The sequence below is a fragment of the Anomaloglossus baeobatrachus genome, chromosome 2 (genome assembly GCF_048569485.1).
Source record: "Anomaloglossus baeobatrachus isolate aAnoBae1 chromosome 2, aAnoBae1.hap1, whole genome shotgun sequence".
NCBI lineage: Eukaryota > Metazoa > Chordata > Amphibia > Anura > Aromobatidae > Anomaloglossus > Anomaloglossus baeobatrachus.
Genome location: NC_134354.1, coordinates 692,251,266 through 692,271,108, shown reverse-complemented (window position 1 = coordinate 692,271,108; position 19,843 = coordinate 692,251,266). Strand labels below are relative to the sequence as shown.

The 19,843-nt window shown below is 45.6% G+C and overlaps 1 protein-coding gene across 6 annotated transcripts in view; it reads left to right on the top strand.

Moving 5' to 3' along the window:
* The first annotated feature begins 14,313 nt into the window (after nt 1-14,313).
* SOAT2 (sterol O-acyltransferase 2) overlaps nt 14,314-19,843 on the top strand; it is a 170,387-nt gene continuing 164,857 nt past the window's right edge. For 4 of the 6 annotated variants that reach the window (XM_075337222.1, XM_075337224.1, XM_075337220.1 and 1 more), the window contains exon 1: nt 14,316-14,399. The gene's annotated coding sequence lies outside the window, so the exon portion shown is untranslated. Of the gene's footprint in view, nt 14,400-19,843 lie in introns of all 6 variants that reach the window. The other 2 variants (XM_075337221.1, XM_075337223.1) reach the window with 2 other exon arrangements.

Here is a 19,843-nt window from a genome sequence, read left to right as displayed (position 1 = left end):
GAGAGGAGGCCAGGAAGCAGAAGGGCTAACTCCGACGCCAGCCGCAGCAGACCCCTACCCAGAGCCGGAGATGCTGCCCTATTCCCGCTGGGAGGAGGAAGACTTGACACCGTCAGCAGACGAAGATCAGCCCAAAGACCTCACCTGGGAGCCTGCAGGCATGAACCCAGCCCGCAAGACACGGCGCAGCAGATCAAAGCGTCCTCCGACACCACAGTCCCCAGAACAGAAAGAGGTTACAGCCAGAGATCTGGAGGAGAAAAGGTGCCTAAGAAGGTCCAAAGCCCAGGCTAGAGGACCCCTTTACAGAGGAATAGTAGAGGACTTCAACCTGAAAAGTGGATACGGCTTCATTGTAGTGAAAGGAATAAAAGAGGGCATATTTGTTAACAGGAGAGATGTTCAAGCCCACCTGCCCAGAGGACATTCAGGCAGAAATTTGAAAATTGGAGAAGCAGTACAGTTCACTCTGCATGAAGGTGAAAGGGGATTGTATGCGCTCGATGTAGCACCATGTCCAAGACAAGAAAGACAAGAAAGACAAGAAAGACAAGAAAGACAAGAAAGACAAGAAAGACAAGAAAGACAAGACAGAGATAAAGAAACAGATACAGAAAAGGAATCAGATGCAGACCAAGAAAGGAAAGACACAGAACCTATAGATGAGGCAACCACAGATGAAGAAAGAGACAAAGAGCAGGAAAGCCACAGGTGCCAGTGCCCAACGTGCCCATGCCCTGCTAAAAAGGAGTAAAGTAAAGTACAGAAAAGAAGTTTTGATCAGTTAAAGTTTGAAAGTTTTGTTTTGCAACGTTTAAGAAATGCGCCCACAAAAACTATTGTGAGAAACAAACTTAAGGCTATGAACTTGCTATAGCCACAAACTCTCGCAGTGTAAATAGTTACACCAGTGGCACCACCACCAGGGCCAGCCTGTTTAGGGGCTTGGCTCGTCTGCAACCAGGGGGGGCCCGTCCGTAGAAAAGGGCCTTGGCTCACCTGCGACCAGAGAGCACGCCTGTTTATGGGGCCTTGGCTCACCACCACAAAGAGGGTACCTGGTCAGCACCAACTGTGGAGGCCGCCTCTGAATCCTGCCAGAAGAGGTTGACGGCGCGGATCCACCAGGCCAGGTATACCCTGAAACCACCAGCCCATGAAAGCCGCCTATACATCCTGCCAGAAGTGGCTGAAGCCGCGGCCAACGTGAGAGGGTTTTGGGTGGGTTAACGGACTTGTGGGTGGAGGGAGGTGATGTCTGATACCTGGTGCTTTTAAATGTTTTACATGTTTTAATGTTTTATGCATTTTAAAATGTTGTCTTGCAGCCCGAGGACGTGCTGGTGATAACTAAGGGGGAATGTGGCGCCCCTGACCTGGTCAGGCACCACTGAGTGCTGCACCCATGCTGGGACAGTACAATACAGGTAATCCAGATGGCTGACTGGGGTGTGGAACACAGGCGCATAGTGATCAGGCCTCACACATGTACCTAAGAGAGGACCCCTGGGGAACCCAGGAGGGGGCAGAGCCTACGCCTTCACTGGAATAGTGGAGGGGGTGAGAGCTTCCATCTCCTCTCAAGGGGTGTGGTAAGAGAGTCTGGTTGCTAGGTGGCGTAGGCAGACACAAGTTGGGGAAGGAAAGAGAGATAGGAGGAGTGAGTTAGAGCTTGGAGCTCGGACTGAGGAGATGTCAGCAGAAAGAGCAGAGATGGAAAAACCCAGCAGTGAGTCAGTTAGAGCAGAGAACTCCAGAGGGCTCAGTGAGGAGCAGACCTGTGGGGCTGTTGCTGTCTAACAGCGCCCGCGCAGTGGCTACTGACGGGGGAGAACGGTCAACTAGAAGTGCTGCCTGAAAGCCAGCTTCAGCTAGAGAGTGCACGGAGTGGGAAGTACGGAGACTTCTAGAGAGCACCAGGCCCAACCGGGCGGCAGATCCCGAAGCGAGGATAGATTCACCTTTCCCTGCTAAACCTGCCGGTGTGGGGCTCTTACAGCCCACACCACAACACTACAAAAGCCGCAGCCACGTAACCGCAGTGAGGGCCCATAGGTCATAGGAGGCAAGAGGCTGGAGTGGCCTGGTCCGGGGAACAAGCACACGGCACACAAGAAGGGGAGAGAGGCTTGGAGCATCTTCCCTGGGTGACCCCCATAGGGACTCAAAGTCGGGGTCACCCCAAACCACCAAGGGCTAAGGAAGGCGAGTCAGTAGTCACCCTCATAAAGTCAGCCTGAAGGACACCTGGTTCCCATCTGGTTCATCTCAGCTACGCCCGGGCTACTCACCCTGCCATCTAATGTGAGTAAAAAACCCTGAAAGACATCCTGCCTGTGTGGTCATTCTGCGACTTGTGGTACTACAAACCTACACAGGGCCCTGGGGCTTGCCTCACTCTCAGGAGGCTACTACATCTAACTGCACATACCATCAGCCCCAGGCGACCCTCAACCTGCAGTGGCGGTCCCTACTGGCCGCAATACTGAGAGTGGCGTCACGATCAAAACAAGAAGATTTCCTACCAGTGACGGAGATCCAGCAACGTGGAGTCCCTGAAGGTAACGCGCCGACACCGACACAACACCTGCGGGGCTTCACATATGTGAGTGCTGTATACGATATGTGAGTGCTGTATACGATATGTGAGTGCTGTATACAGCATGTCGCATGTGAGTGCTGTGTACAGCATGAGTGCTGTATACCGTATGTGAGTGCTGTATACAGCGTGTTGCATGTGTGAGTGCTGTGTACAGGGTGTGAGTGCTGTGTACGGCACACAGTATGTCCAATGCATGTGTACTGTATATGACCAGTGTGTGTTGTGTGCAGTATACAATATGACAAGTGTGTCAAGACTGTGTGCAGTATACGCTCATTGTGTGAGTACAATGTGCTGTATACTACCAGTGTGTCAGAGTTGTGTGCAGTATACTGTATAGCCAGTGTGTCATGGCTGTGTACAATATACGGCCAGTGTGCCATGGCTGTGTGCAGTATACGGCGAGTGTGTCATGGCTCTGTACAGTATACGGCCAGTGTGTCATGGCTGTGTGCAGTATACGGCGAGTGTGTCATGGCTGTGTGTGGTATATGGCCAGTGTATCATGGCTGTGTGCATAATATGGTCAGTGTGTCATGGCTGTGTACAGTATACGGCGAGTGTGTCATGGCTGTGTGCATTATATGATCAGTGTGTCATGGCTGTGTGCGTTATATGGTCAGTGTGTCATGGCTGTGTGCGTTATATGGTCAGTGTGTCATGGCTGTGTGCAGTATATGGTCAGTGTGTCATGGCTGTGTGCAGTATATGGCCAGTGTGTCATGGCTGTGTGCGGTATACGATCAGTGTATCATGGCTGTGTGTGGTATACAGTCAGTGTATCATGGCTGTGTGTAGTATACAGTCATTGTGTCAAGGCTGTGTGTGTTATATGGTCAGTGTGTCATGGCTGTGTGTAGTATACAGTCAGTGTGTCATGGCTGTGTGTAGTATACGGTCAGTGTGTCATGGCTGTGTGCAGTATATGGTCAGTGTGTCATGGCTGTGTGCGTTTTATGGTCAGTGTGTCATGGCTGTGTAGTATACGGTCAGTGTGTCATGGCTGTGTGTAGTATACGGTCAGTGTGTCATGGCTGTGTGTAGTATACAGTTAGTGCATCATGGCTGTGTGTGGTATACAGTCAGTGTATCATGGCTGTGTGCATTATATGGCCAGTGTATCATGGCTGTGTGCGGTATACAGTCAGTGTATCATGGCTGTGTGCAGTATATGGCCAGTGTGTCTGATTGGCCAGGATCCGGCACCTGGCACTCTAGCCAATTGGCTGTTTTTAAGGGACCCTGTCAGGTGTAATATGCACCCAGGACCATGTGCAGTTCTGGGTGCATATTGCTAATCCCTGCCTAACCATTCCTGTATACACTAGTATAGATAAAGAGATCTTTAGAAAAAGTATTTCTAAAATTCTTATATCGTATGCTAATGAGTGAGGGGACTAGTCCCAAGGGCGTTACTTCCCTTGCTAGTCAGCTCCATTAGCATGCTAATACGCCCCTGTGGGCCCCTGTGGGCCCCTGTGGGCCCCTGTGGGTGTGTTAACATGCTAATGAATACGCAGCATTAGAGGATGATCTCACTCACCTTTCTGCTGCTGTTGCCGCCTGACGCTGGATTTCGACTCAGTGCGCATGACCCCAGAGTTTCAGTCATGCGCACTACTTCAGTTTGAAGCCAGGAAGCGTACACCCAGCTTCATAGTGCACATGTCCGGGATTATGCGCACTGAGACGAAATCCAGCGTCAGGTGGCGATGGCAGCATCGCATACGATAAAACATTTTTAGAAATACTTTTTCTAAAGATCTCTTTATGCGAGTGTATACAGGGACAGTTAGGTAGGGATTAGCAATAAGCACCCATATTGCACCTGACAGGTTCCCTTTAAATATCGACGACAGCAGCAGACGGCTAGAGGGCTCAATTCCAGATCTGCTCTGTCTTCTGATAGTGGCCGCGGCCAGGTACTGTACATCTGTTCCCATGCTAATCAATGATGCGGATGTGCAGTACTTGGCATAATTGTGCTCACATGACCCTCCATTCTTGCCACTTGCATGGGAGAATCCTAAAAGTGTGCAGAGCATGCTTTGTGAGAATTCAAAAGCATGCAGTGAACTAGAGTGACTGCAGACTTTCATCATAAAAAATTAAAATTAAGCTTTATAGCCCAATGCTAACAACGTATAATATACTCACTGTCAGGATTCACCTCCGCTCGCTGTTTCCAGCAGTCATCACATTGCTGCACCACTCATATGCAAGTCTCATATTTAGTCATGTGACAATTTGCGTCTCTTTCTATTTCTGTTTTTCAGTGAAGATTGAGAGAGTTAGGCTGAAGCCACCAGGGGATTACTGCGAGTCCTCGCATGACACTTGGCTTACGCTCGCAGCACAGCGGGAGCCGAGGGTCATGCGACTGTGGTCCGATCATGCGATCAGACCACAGCTGCAGTGGGGAGGGTCGGCGCCGCAGAGGAGAGGGCCGGAATTTTTCTCCCTTACTCCTCTATTGCCGGCTGATGAGAGAATCGCACAGCAATCGCGTTACACCGGTGTAACGCGACTGCTGTGCGATGTTTCTCTCACTCCATAGACTTGTATGGGTGCGAGTGAAACAGGCTCACATTACACTCACAGCATGCTGCAACTGTTTTCTCTGTCCGATTAGGGCTGAGAAAACAATTGCTTATGGGAGCGGACACATAGAGTAATATTGGTCCAAGTAGAATGCGATTTTATCACATTCCACTCGCTCCGTTCTTTTTTCTCCCCGTGTGTGCTAGGCCTTAGGAAGAGCAGCTCGTCTGCACATGACTAAATGTGCAAATCATATATGAATGAGCGGCCACATGACGACTACCCAAACCGCGGAGCGGGGGGGGTGGGCGCCAAACAGGATTCTTGCCCCGGGTGCCAGAAAGCCTAGATACACCTCTGGTTAAAGGAATAGGAGGTACTATGGAAAAGCCAAAACTTTTAACATACTCAAAATACATTAAGTTCAGGGCGGCCCCTGAATCAAGAAAAGCCATAGCAGAAAATGAGGATAGCGGGCAAATTAAAGAGACTGACAAAAGAAATTTATTTTGCACAGTACCCACAGTAAATGAACGAGCGAATCTCTTTTTTTCGTTTAGGGCAGACAGAAATAGTGTGAGACGCATCTCCACAATAGAAACACAACTTTTTTCTCCGTCTAAAACCCCGCCGCTCAGCATTGGAGAGAACCCTGTTCCGCAAGCAATACATCTGCACGTATCGTTCGCGCAAACGTCTATCAATCTGAATGGCTAAAGTCATAGAGGCAACGAGACCAGAAGGGATAGGAAATCCCACCATAACATCTTTCCCAGTATCCGCAAGACCCTTCCAAAAAAGTGCCGCAAGTGCATCGTCATTTCATTAGGTAAAGACCGCCCATTTTCTGAATCTCTGGCAAAAAATGTCAGCGGAATCCTGACCCTGGATCAATGCAATCAAGGCCTTCTCAGCTTGATCCACAACATTAGGTTCATCATATAACAATCCCAGGGCCTGGAAAAAGGAATCCACATCAGCAAGAATCGGATCACCAGGTACCAAGGAAAAGGCTCAGTCCTGAGGGTCACCATGCAACAAGGATATGACAATCCTAACCTGCTGCACGGGACTCCCTGAGGGCTTAGGTCTTAAGGCAAAAAATAATTTACAATTATTTTTAAAGTTCAAGAATTTAGACCTATCCTCCTAGAACAATTCAGGAACGGGAATTTTAGGTTTTACAGCAGGAGTCTGTCTAAGATATGCCGATATACCCTGTACCTCAGAAGTAAGATGCTCAACACGATCAGACAACTGGATAATATCCATGCCAGCAAAAGATCTTCCCCGGAACCCAAAGAATAAGAGGAAAAATATACAGAATAAATAAAAAAATCCTTCTTTTGAGTACCTTCTTTTGTGTGTGGCCGGTGATACTGTTATGAACTGGTAACCATGGATGATCACAAAAAATCCCATTAATCAGGAAAAAACAAAAACCACAAGAGTAGTTGGAAACTAAGCTGACCGCAATCCCCTATCTATCGGACAACACTAGAAGTAGCAGTGGGATTTTCCTAACACACCTAGACACCTCGTCACTGCCTAAGAAACTTGCTACACCTCAAAGATAGAAATGAGGAATCCTAACTTGCCTCTGAGCAGTCCTCAAAGGAATAGCAAGCCCCCAACATGTAACGACGGTGATGTAAGAAAACACAATACACAGAAAATATAGATTAGCAAAGGTGAGGTCCCATTTACTAGATACAACAGGACAGGAAAGATAACTGATTGCAGCCAGCAAAAAACCCTGCAAAAAATACCAAACTCCGGATAGGAAAAAGGCCCTAAGACTACACGGTCTTCCCCCACTATATCAGATACTCTTGTGCCAAACACTTTGAACAGAACTGCAGATATAATGGGAAGAAACAAAATCACAGAACAAATAAATTCTAAAGTGCAAATAATCCAAATCAGAACAGGGAGAAACTCCCTTTCTTACTGAAGGAACTACCCTCCCAAAATAGCAGAGATCCAGATCCTCACATACAAGAAAACAAACAGAACAAAATGGAGAAATAAAAAAACACAAACACCCGTAGGTGCAAAATCAGAAATTAAGCAAAGAAAACCTGCAGACTTATCTGGAGTGAATTCTAGCGCAGAAAATATTTATCACCGGCAGCAGCTAAGCAGAAACTGCTCTCCTATATACACCAGGCTGGTCAGCAATAGGACTTCCTGGATTCCCAGTTAATACCAACACCTGTTTGAGTCACAGATTCAGACTCAGCTTCATTACCATTCCTGGCCACCAGAGGCAGCTCCAAGCCAGAACCCACTGGGATGACATTCACAACATAATGCATAAATTGTATGGAACGCAAATTGCGTTCCAAACCCAGAATTACAGGGACTCTATGTATGGAACTATCTGTGTTTTATATACTCGATTATTCAGGATGATAGCTGTTTTGTATTTGCTCTATTTTAAATGATTTTAAATGTATATGTTTTTGCCACCACTCAGCCTTTATACAAATAACATTTTTTCATGTATTTGCATTATGGGTATTATTTATTTACCTTATACATAAAAAGCTTGGTGCATTTAATGTACTAGTCTTTTTGTTAGTGCGTGTTCATTGTGGTACATGGTACATAGCTTTTTCTTGATAGTAGGAGTGCCTAGCCTCTTTTGTTGGACACATTGGCTCTTGCGTATAGCTGAGGGCACACCTTATATATACATTTATTATATATGAGTACATATCTATACGGACTATTTTAATATTGATACAATGATGTTGGACCTTGAAGCCTTGGAGGCATATTGGATGGATACATTCTCGTCCATATTTCAGGTTGATGAGACTGCAGGTGTTAGTACACAGAACAGTGACTTCCAAACTATTGCCACCAGATTGACTAATTTAAATAAAAAATACACCAGGGATTGGTGGAATGGTAATAGTCTGGAGGAATACTTACATTTATCTATTATCCCTCGTGGAGTGAGAGTACAGATTTTTCCGGCATGGGAAGCAGATAAGAAATTTAAGGACACATGGATACAGGGCTTACAATGCTCTCAAATAATGATAAAAATGTTAATAGAACATGACAGACTTATTTTGAAACAAACTAAAGAAGAGATTCAGGCGTGTACCAGTGAGATCAATTCCTTAGATGAAGATAGTCTGGTGAAACCCTTTTTAACTAAACTCAAAACTACTATAGAGACTTTTGAAAAAAAATCATCATTGCTGAAAAGAAAAATAAATTTCACAGGGACAAGCAAGATTTCGAGACCAGGCGCGCTTTTAAATGGTCCCACTCTGGAAATAAGAGGAACAAATCTGGCCATTCACAAAAAAGTGATAATAAAGAGAAAAATACATCTATGTCTAGCGATTTTTTTTATCTACAGACGCCAGCGACCAGGACAACGGTCAAGACGTGACAGGCACCAGTGGAAGAAATGTCAGAGCTCTCAGAAACAGAACTTTCTGAACAACACCATTGCAATTCCGGAGCAGTGCCAGGCGCAATCGAGTTCCATAGATCAGACTACTACTTCTGCTGTTGACCTCCAAATTATTAACCTCACAGACTATGTATTGTCACCAATAGAATGGTCAGTACTTGAGAAAGGTTTAACCTTTTCTCCAATACAGAAACTTGATAAATTTGTTTTTATCAAGGTTGTACTGTACATCTTTTCTGCAGAAACCTAATATTCAAAATGTTGTATCACCAGCTACCTGGGAATGACCAACAAGTCTTCAGAGATCTTTTGGATCTGCTAAGAGAAAAAGAAAATCCTACAGGTAGGAGACCGTTCCAACTACGTCTTCCATCCCAAGCTACACCTTCCTTAAGCTTATCCCCTGCTGTTCAGACCTTTTTCAGGGTGATGGAACATGATGTTCATAATCTAACCCTTAAAGTGATATCAGATGGAAAACATCTCTATTGAACAGAAGAAATACAAATACATAGATTATTTTTGCAACCACAGGTACATAAACTCAAATCATATATACATGATACGATGCACCTTTTACAAAGCCTTGAAGATCTGACTGTTCCATCCAATACCATTCTGATCACTCTAGATGTGGAAACATTATACACCAGCATTTCACATATTTTTGGATGTAATGCAGTCAAATTCTTCTTGGAAGATTCAACAAAATCGACAGCGCTACACAATCTTTTTCTTCTTGACTTGTTATCTTTTGTAGTGTACCATAATTTTTTTGTTTTCGATCGGGTACAATACAAAAAAGGTCAGGTACAGCGATGGGGGCATGCTGTGCCCCGTCTTGTGCCAACCTATTTTTAGGGTGGTTGGAGGAGCTTAATGTGTACCCCCAGAAGAAGTTTCAACAATATGTTGTGCATTGGTTTAGATACATCGACGATGTCCTCTTGATATGGTCAATATCGGTCCAGACTTGCCTGGAATTTATTGATGAACTCAATGCCAATATGTATAATCTTTCCATATGCACCACGGTCGAATATTTTGACATACAACTGTCAATTGAGAATAATAAAATCAAATCAACATTATTTCGTAAGCCAACTTTCACCAACAGTCTTTTGCACTTTTCAAGTTTCCATTAGCAGCATCTCATGTATAAATATAGGAAAACGGGTTTTAGCCGCGCTGAAAAACCACTGGTGCAGGATTAATGAAGAAGTTTCTTTTTTATTACAGCATTTCCAACGCGTTTCAGAGACTGGAACCGTCTCCTTCCTCAGGGAAAAAAGAGTTGATTTCTTTTTTCCCTGAGGAAGGAGACGGTTCCAGTCTCTGAAACGCGTTGGAAATGCTGTAATAAAAAAGAAACTTCTTCATTAATCCTGCACCAGTGGTTTTTCAGCGCGGCTAAAACCCGTTTTCCTATATTTATACATGACTTTTGCTGTTTCACGGGGCCGCTGCTTTTTAACCAAGCTGACACTCATATGCGATTTCAGGAGTTGTGACTGGCACAACCTGATCAGGTGAGTGTTATCATAACTTTTCCGTCATTTCTGGTTTTACCGGGTAAGACCCTATTTGCGCCTTCTGTCTCCCCACCCATTAGCAGCATCTCAAAAGAGGCATCCCATATGGCCAATTTATTCGAGTCAAAAGAAACTGTAGTAATGAATCTGATTTTCATTTACAGGGGGAAATGTTGGCAGGCAGATTCAGCAAAAGAGGCTACCCTAAACAGATCATTGGACAGGCGCTCAAACGGACTGCTGAAGTAGAAAGAGTGGACCTGTTGTGTCTTAAGACGAGAAGACCAGACAATGCAGTCTGCCTGGTGATGACTTATAATAATAAATGGCAAGATCATCATTAAATCCTGAGCAAAAACTGAAATATTCTTCTGATGGAGGCCAAGTTGAAGAACATTGTCCCGCCTACTCCAAGGCTCACAGCCAAGAGAGCCCGATATTTTAAAGACTGTCTAAGTCATAGTTTTTTCACTCATCCAATAGTTCATTTACAAGGAGGTAGTCCCTTAAAGGGATCCTTTGTAGAGCTGCTCAGACTCGCAGAGAAACGGGACCGGCGGATCACTGCTCAATTAAAAAAAAAATCAATCAGCTACGGAATCCGGTACCCATATAAGTTAATGGGGACCAGAATCCTGAGATTAAAAACATTGGTGGAAGGGATAGGGGGGTAGGGGCACACGCGGTATACTCACCTAGGCTGTGTCATGGCGGCAATCGCCTTCCGGGTCACACTATTCCCTTCCGGAGCCGACAATTCAATATTACTGTTTTGTCCACCGACGCGTATAATTGGTTGCAGTTAGATGCGCCCCCACCCTGAGTGTCAGCTGACTGCAACCAATCATAGGCGTGGAAGTGAGTATGGTGAGCGTGTAAGTAGGCAGAAACACATGCAGCCCGCTCCTGTCAGGAGAGTGTGCGGCTGTGGCGGTGATGCAATGGCAGACTCGTGCAAGTCTGGCATGACATCACCCGGCATGGCCTGCTGCTCTTTGAATATGAGCGTGCATGTAGACAGAAATGTGGCGCCCTATGAGTCACCACAGAGTATTGCAGTTGTAATTCTCTCCCAGGTGAGAAGAGGTTAATCACTGGTTTGTTTCACTTACACAAATCCTGAACTCATAACATATATATTCACCCAGATAGTGTGCCAGTCACCATTCACAGGAAACCAGGCTGGGAAATTCCCAAGCACTGCTGAGTTATTCCTGAGGTGGGGGCTGGTCTCAGTGAGTAGAAAGACAAAGAGTTTAATTTTCTGAGGCTGAACACACCAGGACAGAGAACAGAGCAGACAGCCTTGAGAGAGCAGCATTTAACAGGCTGGCCTGGGACAGGAGATGGGTGGAGATAGTCCGAGGGCCAGAGGTCACAACACCGCACTGGGTCTGCAGGAATGAGACTGAAAGAGGGTGAGAGACAGAGGCAGCCAGTGTAGATGTTGGGACAAGAGGAGATGGTAGCTGAGGTCGAGCCTAACCGTTCCCACAGTGCCAGTGCAGTCGGGGTGCAGGACCCTCGGTTGGGGACACCTTCACAGACTCCAAGAAATCTGCAGGGATGGGGATTTCATGTCCCATCGTCCACTACCCACTTCCCCAGGGCATAGTGACATATAGGATCCGAGGTCAGGGCTACGGTCGGACCCCATGGCATGGACCCATGTCACCTGCATACGGGACGGGACACTTAACACCGACAGCTGGGTTCCCAAATTACTTCAGGCTATGGGGAACCTTGTTCAAGGATGAAGGTCTCACACATTTCCACAGAAACCGGTGATTGCCTCTGATTCACCCGGGACTGGCTGGAGTCCATCCATGGCGCTGGAGAGTGACACTCCCGGGACAATATTAAGAACTGTGAGTAAATGGAACTTTGAACCACAGCCCTCTGTGTTGTCCTTGTCATTCCTGGCGCTGCCCCGCGCTTCGGCGCCATCAGCTGTCCCCATCGTCCTCACTCTACCTGGGGCTCGCTCCACCTGTGGGGAGCCTTGACTATCTGTGCTCTGTTAACATCAGCCCTGGAGGAGAGCAACATCTCACAATGGCGGCTAATTCCTAGACGCACTCCACGGGTGCCGTTGCAAAGCATCCCCCATTCCCATCCAACACCGCCCCTGAAAGAGGAAAAGTCGCAGGAAGGGTCGGCGGCGAAGGAGGCCGAGAACCCAGTCACCGCTGCAACCAGTGACATGCTTCCCAGGGACATTTTACCCTCCTTCCATCCCCCTCTACATCTTGCATCTGTTTATTTGTCATTTATATGTAGCCGATAGGGCCACGGAGCCGGGTCAGGCCAGTCACAGCAACCCCACAAAACCACTGGCCCGGTGACGAGTAACCCCTTAGGCCCCATGGGGTGCTACAGAAAGAAATGCAGCCCGCTCCTGTCAGAAGATTGTGCGGCTGTGCCGGTGATGCGATGTCAGACTTGTGCGAGTCTGGCATGACATGACCCGGCACGGCCTGCCGCTCTCTGAACATGAGTGTGCATGTAGACAGAAACACATGCAGCCCGCTCCTGTTAGGAGAGTGTAAATGACAGTAAATAAGAACACAGAGAAAAATCCTTTATTTGGAAAAAATTACAAAAACACACCCTCCTTCACCCTTCACCACCTTATTAACTCCAAACACCCTACTGACCCGGCATAATCCACATGAGTTCCCACGGATATTCAGCAATGCTACATCTGAATATCACAGAGAGCGGCCATAGAACACGACCACTTGCTGTGAGCTCCAGAGAATGAATGAGCTGTGCAATAAGCGGTGATGTCACTCAGGTCATTTGCAGTCACAACTGGAGGTTCCCACGGTCCTTCACCTGTGATTGCAGGTAACCTGAAAATCGCAGCAAAGAAAATGCATAAAAAATTGCGGGGTTTTTTGCCTGGAGGTGTAGATTGGGTGCAGGAATATGGTGTAAACATTTCAGTACCAAATCTGCATCTCTTGGCCAAACAAACTGTGATTTTCTGCTAGGAGATGCAGGTCTGTGAACTCAGTGACCTCCACCTGAGTTCACAGACCTACATCTCCTAGCAGAAAATCACAGTTTTTTTGGCGAAGAAATGCAGATTTGGTGCTGAAATTTTTACACCATATTCCTTTACCCAATCTACACCTCATGGCAAAAAAAACCAACGCAATTTTTTTACGCATTTTTTTTTTGCGATTTTTGCTGTGGTTTTGTGTCAGGAGGTGCACATTTGGTGCTGAAATTGTCTGCACCAGATGTCAGCACCAAATTTGAACCTCCTGGCAGAAACATTTTTTTTTTTTGCATTTTTGGGCCAAAGGATGCAAATTTGGTGCTGAAATTTTTACACCATATTCCTACACCCAATGTACACCTCCTGACACGTTTTTTTGTGTAGGATTTTTGCCTGAACAACACCGCGGCACAAAACTGCTTAAAAAAGCCTGAACAAAAAAAACATCAAAAACCGCGGAAAAAAATGTGTAAACAAAAATCGTGTTTTATTGCCAGGAGGTGTACATTGGGTGCAGGAATATAGTGTAAAAATTTCAGCACTAAATCTTCATTCCTTGGCCCAAAAATTATTTTTTTTTCTGCCAGGAGGTGGAAATTTGGTGCTGAAATCTGGTGCAAATGATTTCAGCACCAAATGTTCACCTCCTGGCACAAAACCGTGGCAAAAATCGTGGCAAAAAGCCTGAACAAAAAGCCAGGTCAAAAACCGCGGCAAAAAAATGCGTAAAAAAGCATGTTTTTTGCCAGGTGGTGCACCAAATTTGCATCCCTTAGCCCAAAAATGCAAAAAAAAAAATTTTTAGTGCTGATATCTGTGCACCTACTGGCATGTTTTGTGCCAGGAGGTGTACATTTGGTGCTGAAATTATCTCCACCAGATTTCAGCACCAAATTTGCATTTTTTTTGGTACGTAAAAAAAAATTAAAAAAAAAACAAAACATGTGCGGCCTCCCCCCAATTTCCATCCCCAGCCAAGATAAAACCAGTTGGGGGCTGGTATTCGCAGCCCGCAGCTGCGCGGATCCGGATTCTTTGCCTGCGGCAATTGTTCATTATGTTCTTTCATGCCAACTACTTACTTGTTTGCACACCCTAATATGCAGCAAATATTTCAATTTGGTAACTATGTCAACTGTTTATCCAAAAATGTTGTCTACGCCCTGATCTGTGCCTGCCCACTGATATACTGTATGTGGGTCAAACCACACAGGAGCTGCACAAGAGATTTCAACAGCCCAAAATCAAAAATATCTCTGGCTGACAAACTTCTAAAGCAGGGTAAGCAAATCTCGACAGTAGCTGTGCATTTTTATAAAATTCATAATTGTACAATCAGGGATACGTATGCAGTTGGTTTGGAACAAATTCAGATGTCCATCGGGGGGGGTGGGGTGGTGGGATGCCACTCCGGCTCTTTTACGCAGTGAATCCAGATATTAGATAGCGTATACCCCAGGACATTAACGAGGATCTTCTCTTTACAGGGTTCTACAAAACGGTAACAATTGATTATTGTCAGCACTGATATACAAAGCTGGAGTGCTCTTTTGAGACACAAAAGCATTTTATTAGAATATGTGTTTCAACATGTTGTCTATGGTGTTAAATCCTGGTTATTTTCTCTTGGTCACCTTGTTTAAAAGGTACTATTAGTATGTGTTAGGCAGGGGGTTCCTTACTCCATCTATGTATAACCAAAATGGCATTTTAGTGTTTTGTTGATGTTTAAGGTTGATGTGAAGCTGTAGGACATCTATATGTATATTGCAGATTGATAACAATTCTGAATATAGTTGAATATATAATCTGTTATTAGCACTATTAATTGTCATACTATATCATGTTCCCGTCGATAGGCGAAACTGAAGTCAAGTCTCCAATGTTTCCTGGATGCACTATTAATGCAGGACATTCTGGGGACACATGGAAAATACTCCGGTTCCAGGTTTGGAACGCAATTTGCGTTCTATACAATCTATGCATTATCGGCGGCCATACTTGTTCCGGCTGCTGGAACGCATATTGCGTTCCATATCAATCACATGATATTGGTAGCCATGTTAGTTCCGGATGGAGGTATGCATAGTGCGTTCCACTGATACAAACAGTGGTCATTCAGGTACTTCCGGGATCGCACATGGTGGCAACTCCATATCATAAGCTCCAACAGTCTCTGCTTATCAGCATGTGTTTAACATAGGTATGACATCTGACGGGGGAGGTCTGTTCTATTTGAGTTCCCTCTCTGGTTGGACAATTACATGTCCTGGGGTACATATATTTATATCCCCTAAGTGATCTCTGGTGGCATTCTCCTGATGAAGCCAGCTTGACTGGTGCAACGCGTCGGGTTCTTCCACTTCCATCCTGACCCTTTTACCTGGTCCTTGGTAACTATACCTGTGATGTACCTCAGGCCTCGGGCTCTATTTTTGATCTTGGCTATATAGCCAGTAATTTATTTTTAAGTGTTTTTTTTTCCATCCACAGCCCGATAATCAGGCTCGTAATAGCAGTACCGCTGTATTATATTGTTCAGTACATTCTCCCTGAGTTTGATACGGAGGTTTGGGTAGTACAACCATATAGCAGCAATAATACCACACCTGCTGACCACATATATGGGTGCCTATTCTGTAGCCATTCAGTTGCGTTCACAGACGTTGGGTGTTACATTATAGTCACTAATGGATACACATGTATATTTATTATATGTTGTATGTCCAACAAATACAGTTGCATAACATTGGTATGTAACCTATATTCGCATGTACTGGGACTCTATGTAAGGAACTATCTGTGTTTTATATACTCTTCTATTCAGGATGACAGCTGTTTTGTATTTCCTCTATTTTAAATGATTTTACATGTACGTATGTGTTATTTGCCTCCACTCTTTATTCAAATGCAATTTCTACATGTATTTGCGCTATATAGGTCCATGACGGGCATTATTTATTTACCTTATACATAAAAAGCTTGGTGCCTTTAATGTACTAGTCTTTTTGTTAGTGCCTGGCATTCAGTCCTCATAGATGTTCACTCTCTTAGGTCAGTGCGGATCTTTCCTGGCATTCAGTCCTCACACACAGTTGCTCTCTTAGGTCAGTGCAGATCGTTCCTGTCATTCAGTCCTCATACACATTCGCTCTCTTAGGTCAGTGCGGATTGTTCCTGGCATTCAGTCCTCTTACATGTTTGCTCTTTTAGGTCAGTGGGGATCGTACCTGGCATTCAGTCATCATATATGTTCTCTCTCTTAGGTCAGTGCGGATCATTCCTGGCATTCAGTCCTCATACACGTTCACTCTCTTAGGTCAGTGCGGATCGTTCCTGGCATTCAGTCCTCATACACATTCGCTCTTAGGTCAGTGCGGATCGTTCCTGGCATTCTGTCCTCATACACGTTCACTCTCTTAGATCAGTGCGTATCGTTCCTGGCATTCAGTCCTCATACATGTTCGCCCTCTTAGGTCAGTGCGGATCATGCCTGGCATTCAGTCCTCATAGACATTCGCTCTTAGGTCAGTGCGGATCGTGCCTGGCATTCAGTCCTCATACACGTTCACCCTCTTAGGTCAGTGTGGATCATTAATGATGTTCCAGAATGTGAAAAGTGAGAATAATACTAGAGATAGTGATTTATTTTAGCCTTTATTTTCATCACATTTCCGGTGGATCAGAAGTTTACATACATGGTTCATTGGGAAACAGATTTCAGGTAGCCAACCATAAACCTCTCACAACAAGGTGCTGTCATTTTGGCCCATTCCTCCTGACAGACTTGGCGTAACAATAAGGAGGCCTCCTTGCTCACATTTTCAGCTCCGTCTATACATTTTTGGGGGGATTGATTGCAGGACTTTGTGATGGATCCTCCATTAACTTAATATGGTTGTCCCTAATCTGTTTTTCCACATCTTTGGAAATGCTTGGGGTCATGTCCATTTGGTCTTTCTGACTAAAGACTTGAGACGTAGCTTCAATGTTTCCACATCATTTTCCTTCCTCATAATGGAGTATATTCTGTGAGGTTCACCAGACTCTCCAGCAGCAAAGCACTCTTATAAAATGTTGCTGTGCCCTTCCTTCATAGTTGTGATGGTCTTTTTCTGGCCAGTAAGCCCATACCAATTTTTCCGCCATATACAACGCTGGTCATTATGGTCAAATAGACCTGAGGACATTTCTCCAAAAAGTAAGATCTTTGTTCCCAGTTGTAGACTGTAACCTGGCTTTTTTTGGTATCTTGGAGCAGTCTTCTTTTGTGAGCAGCCTTTTCTGGTGTTTTGGATGTAAGACACGTTTTACTGTTGATACAAACCTTTTTCTACCTGCTTCCTTCAATATTTTCATATGGACATTTCTTGTTTTTCTTGGATTGATTGCTCTAGGAGACATAACGCGTCTTCTAGGACAGAACTGTGATGCCAAGTATTTTTTTTTATTGAATTTTGGGAATTTTGAGTATGTTCAGTATGTGGCTTACACTCCAGTTAAAGCCTAACAAAATGTGTTTTTTTGCCAAGTTTTTTCGGAGCAGGAGCAGCTGCAATCAGACCCCTCATGAACATGTTTTGTATGATCATTAATATATGATCATTATATACTTGTAGGGATTTCTGTATGATGATTGTTCAGGTTAGGTTCGTGGCATTGATCAGATTCACCCACATGCATACTATGGATGATTGATGGACATGTGAAGCGGTGCGACCCCCAGTGGCTACACTTATGAAGAGTTGTCAGTCATCCACTATCATTTTTGTTTTCATGCACCATGTTACGGTTGCTGCGAGCACTGGAGACTATGTCCAAATTTCTTGCTACTGCACATGTGCGAGCGCTGGAGACTAAGTCCAGATTTCTTGCTACTGCACATGTGCGAGCGCTGGAGACTAAGTCCAGATTTCTTGCTACTGCACATGTGCGAGCGCTGGAGATTAAGTCCAGATTTCTTGCTACTGCACATGTGCGAGCGCCGGAGACTAAGTCCAATCTTGGAGCCATTGCACATGTGCGGGTGACATCATCGCTGACACGAGGTCACATGTCTCTGACACCTTCTATGCCGAGTGGTCGCTGGTCATGTGCTTGTGACGTCTTGCTCGGTGATAGGCCAGCATGACGTCACTCCTGTCGTTCTGGCAGCGGATTGGCTCTGGTGTCCTCCATCTTGGATGAGGCACAGAGTCTATATAAGACCCTGACACACGCCGCATGGTGCTCAGTCCTCTTGGTTCATGCATATGAGTAGACGCTCTGTGCGCGTTCCTCTAGGCATTCCTCTGTCTATGCTAGGTGAGCGCTACCGGCAGGGTAGCGTTCTTATACCTTACAGCTTCGGCTGCTGTCCGTATCCTTACCTCTTAGGGGAGCGGACATAGGCAGGTGCCTGAGGCACATGGTCTGGCTGGGCCTTGTGATTCTACTCGTAGGTGGACGTTGCCGCTAGGGTAACGTTCCTTATACTGCGTCTGGCAGTTGTTCGTATCCTCGCACACTAGGGGAGCGAACAGAGGTAGGAGCTTTGTGCGGCTTACGCTGCTGTTCGTCTCTTTTGCACCACTAGAAGAGCGGACCTAGGCAGGTGCCATATCTAGTGGTTCGTGTCCTCGCACACTAGTGGAGCGAACGCAGGTAGGAGCTTTGTGCGGCTTACGCTGCTGTTCGTCTCTTTTGCACCACTAGAAGAGCGGACCTAGGTAGGTGCCATTTCGCACACATTGCCTTTGTCTCTGTGATTATTAACAGAGATCATTCCACACACCCTCCAAGTAAGAGAGGAATTGCTTTACTTACTTATTATATCCTTCTGTGAGTTAACAGAGGTATTGCACTCTGCCATAGTCTGCAGCAAAGTCTTTGCACGGTGGACCCTGACTGTCTGATACTCCTTTCAGTTATTATCAGACAGCCCCCCGTAACATTAGGACTGAGCCAAGGGTCTGGCAGTTATGGCAGAATATCAGCAGTTACACCGTTACATACAAGTACTTGAGTCACGGCTCAAGAGTATAGAGGATAAACCTCAGACCATGGTGACATCTGCACATGATCCTCGACTTGCTCTGCCAAACAGATATTCTGGCGATGCCAGATCATGTCGTGGTTTCATTAGTCAGTGTCAGATACACCTAGAGGTCAACTCTTCTCGCTTCTCTACGGAGAGGTCCAGAGTAGGCTTTATCATCTCCTTACTTCAGGACAAAGCCTTAGAATGGGCGACTCCCCTATGGGAGCGCTCTGATGTGGTTACTCTGAGACATCAAGACTTTCTTGATGCTCTTAAGGCGGTATTCATGGGTCCGCAGGTTACCCATGATGCGGCCCTGAGACTGTTAGATCTATCTCAGGGTTCGTTATCCACTAGTTCTTATGCCATTGCTTTTAGAACTCTGGTGGCAGAACTAGATTGGCCAGAGAAGGTGTTGATTCCTATCTTCTGGAGAGGGTTGGCAGGCTATGTCAAGGATGCCCTTGCTACTCGTGAGGTCCCTGCTTCTCTGGAGGACTTGATCACAGTAGCAACGAGGATCGATGTACGCCATAAGGAACGTAGACTCGAGTTCTCTTCCTCACGCCCTAAGCATCGGGCTATTCCAGTTGTTGAGGGTCCACTACCATCTTCCTCAGCATCTGAAACATCTCCCACTCCTATGGAGTTAGGTCATACGTTCTCCAGACTACGCAAGTCTGGTCCTCCTATATGTTACGTATGT